Source organism: Petaurus breviceps, unplaced genomic scaffold (assembly GCF_028583685.1).
Source record: "Petaurus breviceps papuanus isolate PSGF00001 unplaced genomic scaffold, PetGlider_PUasm1.0 90564, whole genome shotgun sequence".
Classification (NCBI taxonomy): Eukaryota; Metazoa; Chordata; class Mammalia; order Diprotodontia; family Petauridae; genus Petaurus; species Petaurus breviceps.
In genome coordinates, this window is record NW_027187275.1 from 6,522,704 (window position 1) to 6,530,894 (window position 8,191).

The 8,191-nt window shown below is 38.9% G+C and overlaps 1 long non-coding RNA gene across 1 annotated transcript in view; it reads left to right on the forward strand.

Moving 5' to 3' along the window:
• Positions 1-7,716, forward strand: part of LOC138142347 (uncharacterized) — a 35,753-nt gene extending 28,037 nt beyond the window's left edge. Inside the window, exon 3 of the long non-coding RNA XR_011163414.1 lies at positions 6,134-7,716. This is a non-coding gene — a long non-coding RNA (uncharacterized lncRNA). The remainder of the gene's footprint in view (positions 1-6,133) is intronic.
• The last annotated feature ends 475 nt before the right edge of the window (positions 7,717-8,191 follow it).

The window sequence follows — 8,191 nt, forward strand, 5'->3', positions numbered from 1 at the left end:
CTACAATTATTGGTATATTTATTCACTGAATCTCTCACAGACCCTGAGAGATCAGTATTGGCCTTCATAAGTACATGTTAACCAAGCCTTTGGAAAACATTTTTGCAAATAGTAGAGTGATTATAGTTAAGGACTGAGATAACTCTGGGGACAAGTGTTAGGACACTGATATGTGGGGCTCTACATATGTTTCCTGTACCGACACAAGCAAGGTACACTCATTTCCAAATGGTTAAGCATAGGCATATAAAGGACTGGCCTTGGAGTTAGGAAGACCTGACTCTGATATACAGATATCCCTTCCACATTGTGACTTTCCCCATTGTGGTTTCAATATATCACAGGTCACCATAAAAAATTGAGTGAGAATTTTGGGGGAAGTTTTGTGGAAGCCACAGACAACATATGAAGGCCAGAAGATGACACAGAGCCTATGAGCAAATATTTAACCCAAATTTTACAATAAGGTACCATAAACACCCCATAAAAGAAAAAGAAAAAAAAATAAGACTTCTCTGCTACAAAGGAAAAGTCAAAAATTTTTACATGGATTTTCCAGACTGCAGGGTCACCTCATCCTTAAGCCCTGTGAGTGGAAGGGATAACTGTAGTTTAGCTGTGTGGCTGTGGGCAAGTCACTGAACCTCTCAGTCCCCAGGCAACTCGAAGACTACATGTTACTAGGAGTTGTTACTGATCTGCCTCAGTGGAGGGTGCTTCCATCCTGGGAATTCTCACATAAAGGAAGTCACAGATCTAAACCAAAAGGAAAAACAAACAAACAAACAAAGAAGTTTAGGTAAGGTCCTGAATATTGTGTCCAGGAAGGAGCAATTAATCTGCCTGTCCATCACTTGGTGGCCACAGACAAAACACTAAACTTCTGTGAACCTTAGCTTCTTTATCTAAATAAGAGACATAATAAAATATCCTTACATGCTATTTCATATGATTGTTGCCAAAATAAAACAAGATAATATATGTAACATGCTTTACAAAACATAAAAGGCATTTTTTTCTTGGTTACCATTTGGCCCAAATGGCTATTTCTTTGGTAACCATGAAATACCAACCACCCTAATTAGGTTTGATGTAAAGACCTAAATGCAAGTTTTCATAAATGTCATTTCTGACAACTTTTTTATTAAGAAGAAAGACATAAAATTTTTACTACCTGCTTCTCTCCTAAATCTTAGCACATGAGAGGCATTGAGAACTGACCTTGAAACCAGGACAACCTGTATTCAGATTCCACCTCTGACACATACGGGCTCTGTGACCCATTTCACTTCTTGGTTCTCTAGACAAATCTCTATGACCATAATTAGCAGAGAATGTGCTAACCTTATAAAGTAGAGGGAGTCTGCTCAGCAAGTAGTTCCCCATGCCAGTGAAATCACATGCCTCGTCTCTATCCTCTGTGAAAGAGAAATTCTGAAGGAGAAAAGAAAAAGTTCCTTCATCCATGTGGTTATAGTTGTAGTCATTAATTATCTAGTTATGTAGAACTACTAAACAAAAGTACTTTTCTATAGAAGTAGTCTGAACTAGATTTTTGTCAGAAGTACAAATTGTTCCACTTAGCATTCGCTGCCCTTCACAATTTGGCTCTGACTTACCTTTCCAGACTTATCTCATACTGCAGGAACTGTGTTTTGGTTAGCTTCTACAAACAAAACATCTCCATCTCTGATCATTTGCCCTGCCTACCATTCTTGCCTGGAATGCCCACCTTCCTCATCAATCTATCAATCAACAATTGCTTATTAAGTGCCTACTATGTGCCACACACTGTAGTAGGCATAAGGAATGCAAATTCAATGGGTGTAAAAATCCCTACTCTCAGCAAATATATTCTAATGAGAGGAGACAAAAAATACATCTATAAGCATATATAGATTTCTCATATCTACCTTTCGAGTACCTTCTCCTTATTGAAGCCTCATTTCAAGTCATATTCTTGATAAAGCCTTTCCTGATCAGCCTACCCATCGCCACCCTAGCTGAAAGCATAATCTTTATCCTCAAATATTCCTAGAGGTCTGTGTCTTAGATCTTTCCTTTGCCCCATCACCCTCTACCTTTTATTTCAGTAATCCATGTGCATACATACATACACACACACACACACACACAATCCCTTTAGGGGACAATAAGTTCCTTAAGGTTAGGTACTGTTTGTATTTTTTTTTTCATTTCTGTATTCCCAGCATAGAATGAGTTGGATTTTATTGAATTGAAATGTAACTAAGTATTAGCATCAGAATAATTATTTTTTCATGCAATCATAGATTTAGAACTAGAGGGGACTTGAGAGGCCTTCTGGTCCAAGCCCCATCACACCACATTTTACCCAAGAAAGTTAAATGACTTGCCTAAGGTCATACAGGCAGTATCAAAAGTGGACTTTGAATCTAGGTCCTCTGAATCTTGAGAAAACTCTCTTACTACTGTACTACATCACCTCCTAAGGTAATCTACATATTCTACTAAAATCTGTCCCAAGTTGTCCTTATCTTTACAGAAGAGCTTACTTATTTCTTTCATTTATAAATAACCCTAGTAGTTAGTACTCTCTTTCTCTTCAAATTATGGTATATGTGTGTATACATACTTAACTATTAAGATGTTTTCTTCTCCCTCCCCCACTTCCAGTGCACGATGAAAAGACAGAAATAGTGTTGTGTTGTTTTGTTTTCCTTTTGGCTTTATAACCCATCATAATGTCTTGTGCAAAATAGTTGCTTAATAAATTTCCAGTTGCATTGGAATTAATTGGACAAAAGACAAGAAGTGTAATGGCATAAGACCAAGTGTTGTAGGCTGAACCACCCACCTCAACTTTTGGTCCAGTTCTCATAAGAGTTTGCATCTACCATTCTACTCTATTTAATCTAACAAATATCTACCTATTATACGCTCCATGATGTGGCAGGCATTATGATGGACACAAAAGAAGTATAAGATAAGGTCCCTGCCCCTGAAGAACTTGCCTTCCTTCTAGGGAGACAAGATGCACAGGAACAAAGATAGAGTAACAAAGATATGATTAAGTGCCAATGTGAATGACCTCAAAGGTTGCTTCTACAGATGATGCTGACCTCTTCTAAACCACAATTCCAAAGCCTCACCTCTTCATGGAAGTGATCAAGGGTTCTTGAAGGCTTTGCCAATGCAATATAAGCCAGAAAATGTGCAGACCTAGCAAGGTGACAAATTCCATGTCAGATGTCTGAGGATCAGACTGGCTAAGTAATTATCTAATGTCCTTCTATGTGATGGGCATTGTGCTAGCCAACGGGGTCACAAAGAGTGGAACAGTCCTTGCTTTCGAGGAATTTTTAGTCTAGCCTGGGGAGACAAGAATGTATGAGTATGTGTGGGAAGCGGGGGAGGGTGTCGAGTGTGTGTGTCCACTGGACCAGGAGTCAGGAAGTTGTTGTTGTTCAGTCATTAGTTGTGTTGACCCTTTGTGACCTGTGGACCATACTGTACATGGTGTTTTCGTGGCAAAGATACTGGAGTGGTTTGCTATCTCCTTCTCTAGTGGATTAAGACAAAGGTTAAGTGACTTGCCCAGAGTCACACAGCTGGTAAGTGTCTGAGACCAGATTTGCACTTGGGTCTTCCTGACTCCATGCCCAGTGTTCTATCCTCTGAGCCATCGTAGTTTAAATCTGGCCTCACTCGGTCCACTCTGGATGTGGACCCTGAACAATTGTTGTTGTTGTTGTTGTTGTTGTTGTTGTTGTTATATAACAAAGCAAGCTGGAATTTGAACTCAGATCCTTTTTACTCCAAATCCATGACCCTTTCCACTGTGCCATCAAGATATGTTAATTGTTTTTTTAAGTTTTTAAATTTAATTTAAACTTAAATACAAAATAAGAAAAGAAAAAAATTGCCATGTACACAGCAGAACATGAGAGGATTCAGTATAAAACAATAAATTTCCATTTCAAGAAAACCTATATAAAAAAAATAGTACATGTTGTTTCAAGCTGTCTAGCTTTTCTTTCTTTGGTTCCTTGAAGGTTTTCTTTTGTTCTCTGCTCTGTATTTTTTACTTTTTTTCCCCTCTCCCTCCCCCCACCCAAAAAAAAAGACTTACAATTACATGTGGAATGGAGATATAGATAGATAGATAGATAGATAGATAGATAGATAGATAGATAGACAGACAGATATAGATATATGCACACATATACATATATAAACACATACCTATATACACATATACATATATAAACACATACCTATATATATAACCTTACATATACGAATATATGTAAGACTGTACTCTGCTTATTTTCACTTGTCATCTGTTTCTCTGAAGGTAGCTAGCTTCTTCCTTCTTAAGTCCAATTCTTTCCATGGTTTTTTCTTATTCAACTACTTCATCATTTCCCATACCGAAAGATTTTCCAAACTAATCACATTTTGTCTGAGACATTATCTATGAAAGCTTTTCTACTAATATTCTGCATTCCTTCTATTCTTGGCTGCATAGTTTTGTTTGAACAAGGACATTTTAACTTAAAATAATCAAAATCATCCATTTTACACTTTAACAATGTTCTCTCTTCATAATAGAGTTAAGACCTGATACTACAGAATCTGCTTCCTTTACAACTTTTTTGCCCTGTTTCTTTGAAGTTCCTGACCTTTTATTCTTTAAAATAAACTTATTTTTTTTCTAAGTCAGTAAGAATTTTTTAGTAATTTAATTGGGATGGCATTACATAAATAGATTAGTTAGGTAAATTTGTCATTTTTTATTATATTGTCTTTACCTACCCATGAACAAGAAATATTACTTCAATTATTTAGATCTGACTTTATTTGTATAAAAAATGTTTTGTTTATTAATATAGTTCCTGTGTCTGTTGTGACAGGTATACTCTCAGGTATTTTATACTGTCTAGTTATTTTAAATGGTCTAAAACAATATTGAATAATATGGCTGACAGAATGTAGTTTGCTTATTTTTCTATTTTGTTCAAGTCTATTTTAGTTTTAACTGTCTAAGATCATGATTACTACCCCTGATTTTTTTTTTCTAATTTATCCTCAATCTCTCATTTCATTTTTAAAGTCCTTTTTAAGTTCTTCTACGAACTCTTTTTGTGCTTGGGACCATTTGATCTTTCCATTTAAAAAAGGAGTGACTTTTTTAGTTCCATTATCTTCCTCTGAATATGAACCCAGATCTTCTCAATCCCCATAGTGGCTATCTATGATTGGATTCTTTCATCTTTGCTCATTTTTTGTTTTGTTTTGTTTTAGTTCATTTTTAGCAATTACTAGTGTAATCAAGTTGTGGTCGTTAGGTATGGGAAATGATGCCCCAAACTTCAGGTCCTTCTTACCGCTATTTTCTGAGGTCTGCCCCAGAGTCAACCTTGGGCTCTCCTCTCCACTCCTAAACCATGATTAGAGCACACACACACCGCCCCACCCACATCCCACCCCCACCTGGGTGACGCTGTCCCAAAAATTATCTTGCTCTCTGCAGTCATTCCCGGGACTGCAAACTACAGCTGTCCTCCCTGCCCCGGCACTGAAACCAGGGGCTCTGTTCTCCTGCAAGTGCCGGGTCAGCAGGGTCCACCACCCTCTGCTACTGCACTCACCAGGTGTGTCCTAGCTCCTTCTTCCCACAGTCACAGCCCAGGACCGGTCTGATCAGCACAGCTGTGCTCCCCGGCCCTCACCAGTGGAACACCCTACAATCTCCTCCAACTCATCGGAGCAATCAGACCCCGATACTGTCCAGGAGAAGTTTCTAAGGCCGCCTCCCAACCCCAGCTGCCCCCAGGGCTCCTTGTTTATTGATTCCACAGAGCTGGCTTGGAGGTATTTGCTCAGTGCTCACCCTCAGCCTCTGCCCCTGGGGGGTCTTTCCTGAGATCATCCTAGATGGTCTTAAGAGAACAACTGCTTTACCCTGACTTATTTCTACAGCTCTACATTCCCTCTGAGGCAATTTTTTTGTCTCTTTTCCTGTGGAGGAAATTTGGAGAGCTGAAAGTTCTCAGCCATCTCCCAGAATCCTCTCATTTAATTTTAATTTGATAAAGGAAACTTCTGACTAATCTGAGAGCTCATCTTTGTCTTTCTTCTCTGGTATCAGAAAAAAGCCTTGAGGGAGAAATGGCTCCTGGATGGAATAAACAGTGGGAAAGAACAAGAGGAAATGCAGAGGCAAAATCAACAAGACCAACACCAAACCAAAGTTCTAGAGCAGAGCATCTTAAGGTATGGCCCGTTTTGGGGTTTTTTTTTTTAATAGATTCCATATATTCATAGTAAGGAAAGAACCAAGCTCTTTAAGTGCCTACTATGAGAGAGGAACCATGCTAAGCACTTTTACATAAGGTTGTAGCTTCCTTGAGAGTGGGAACTATGTTTTTACCTCTTTTTGCATTGCCAGTGCTTACTTAACACTGTCTAACACATAGTAGGTGTTTAATTGATGTTTATTGAATTAAATTTAAAATATTACTTCATTTGAACCTCACAATAACCCTGGGAGTTGTGCTATTTTTATCCTCATTTTACAGTTGAGGAAACTGAGGCTAACAGATGTTAAGTAATTTGCCCAGAGTCACACAACTGCTGTCTGAGGCTGGAGCTGAATTCAGGTCTTCCTTGATCCAGGCCCAGTGTTCTATCCACTGCATTACTTAGCTGCTTTGATGACCATAAGATTATAGATTTAGAGATAGAAACTTAGTCCATTTAGTACAAATTTCTCATGAAGAAACCAAGACTTTAGATACTTTTCGCAAAGTCACACAGGTTATGAGAAGCATAGATGAGATTCAAACCCATGTCCACAGATTCCAAGTCCACTATTCTTCCCATTGCCCCATTGAGAAGCATGAAGAAAATAGGCTGAGGTTCAGAGAAAATTCTGTTCTCATATGCCCTCTAGCCAACTAACTGTCCAAATGGAGAAACTCATTTGACCTCAGCAGGTCTGTTTTCCTTATCTGTAAAATGCAGTTGACTTATATTCCTTTAAAGGTCCATTCATTTCCATGAGTCTAAGTGTAATAACTAGTTATGAAGTACAGTCAGATCCTCCATTTGGGTTTCTACAGAAGACAAGGGAGGCAGAGCGAGGCCACAGCAGTGGAAAATGTGACCCCAAACTTTAGCTGAGCCTCACAAATGATATGAAGAATGGGTTAACTCTCTCCACTGCAAAGACAGGAATACAAGGGCTTTTGTGTCCATACAACTCTCCCATGGCCTTTCCCAGTCACTTCACTGACTACATCCTCTTAGCCTCCCATGGCTTTCTGGATCATTTAGTCACCAATATTAATCCCATTCTGAGAAGTCTATCCCTGTGTTCCTACCAATCACCCTCTGGTATAACAGACAGACAGGTCTTTAGAAACCTGTTTGCAGGCTGGGTGTGGTGGAATGTGCCTGTAATCCCTGCTGCTGAGAAGACTGAAGCTGGTGGCTCACTTGAGAATTCTGAGTTCCAGTGAGCTAAAACTGAATAATCTGGTGTCCACGCTTAGTTTAGCATTAATATGATGAGCCCTTGGGAACTGAGGGCCACCAGGCTGCTGAAGGAGGGGGATAAAGGAGGCCTAGATTGTAAATAGAAAAGGTAAAAGCTCCCATGCCTGTCAGTAGTGGGACTAGGTGACCATACACTTCCAAATTTGGTGACCATAAAGAGGAGAAGGGGGTTGGGGAGGGAGATGGGGGATGGGGAAAGAAAGGAAAAGGAAAGAGAAGAGGAAAGAGAAGGGAAGGAGGAAGGCAAGAAAAGAGAAGGAAAGGGAAGGAGGAAGGGAAAGGAAGGAAAGAGGGAAGAGAAGAGAGAAAATTGGCATGAATGAACTTGAAATGAGGCAGGAGATGTAAAAGTATTTTGAAAAGCTAAAATCAAAAGTAGTATTGTTAATAATATCATTAAAAGAGCCATTTTCATAGGCACCAAATTAAAATGGAAGGTAAGAAATATGAATCCTTAGTCTTTCATTCCAGATTTTCTCCCATTTAAATAATTCAAAAATCATGAAATTCACTGGTGTGAATTCTCCTTTTACTGATGCAGATTGAAATCTCAATGAATGGTGTCTAACAGTTGCTATGTCCAAAGGAAGGAGATGCATTCTCACATATACTCAAGGAAAAGGAATAGCAGAGCAAGGTACTCAATCCC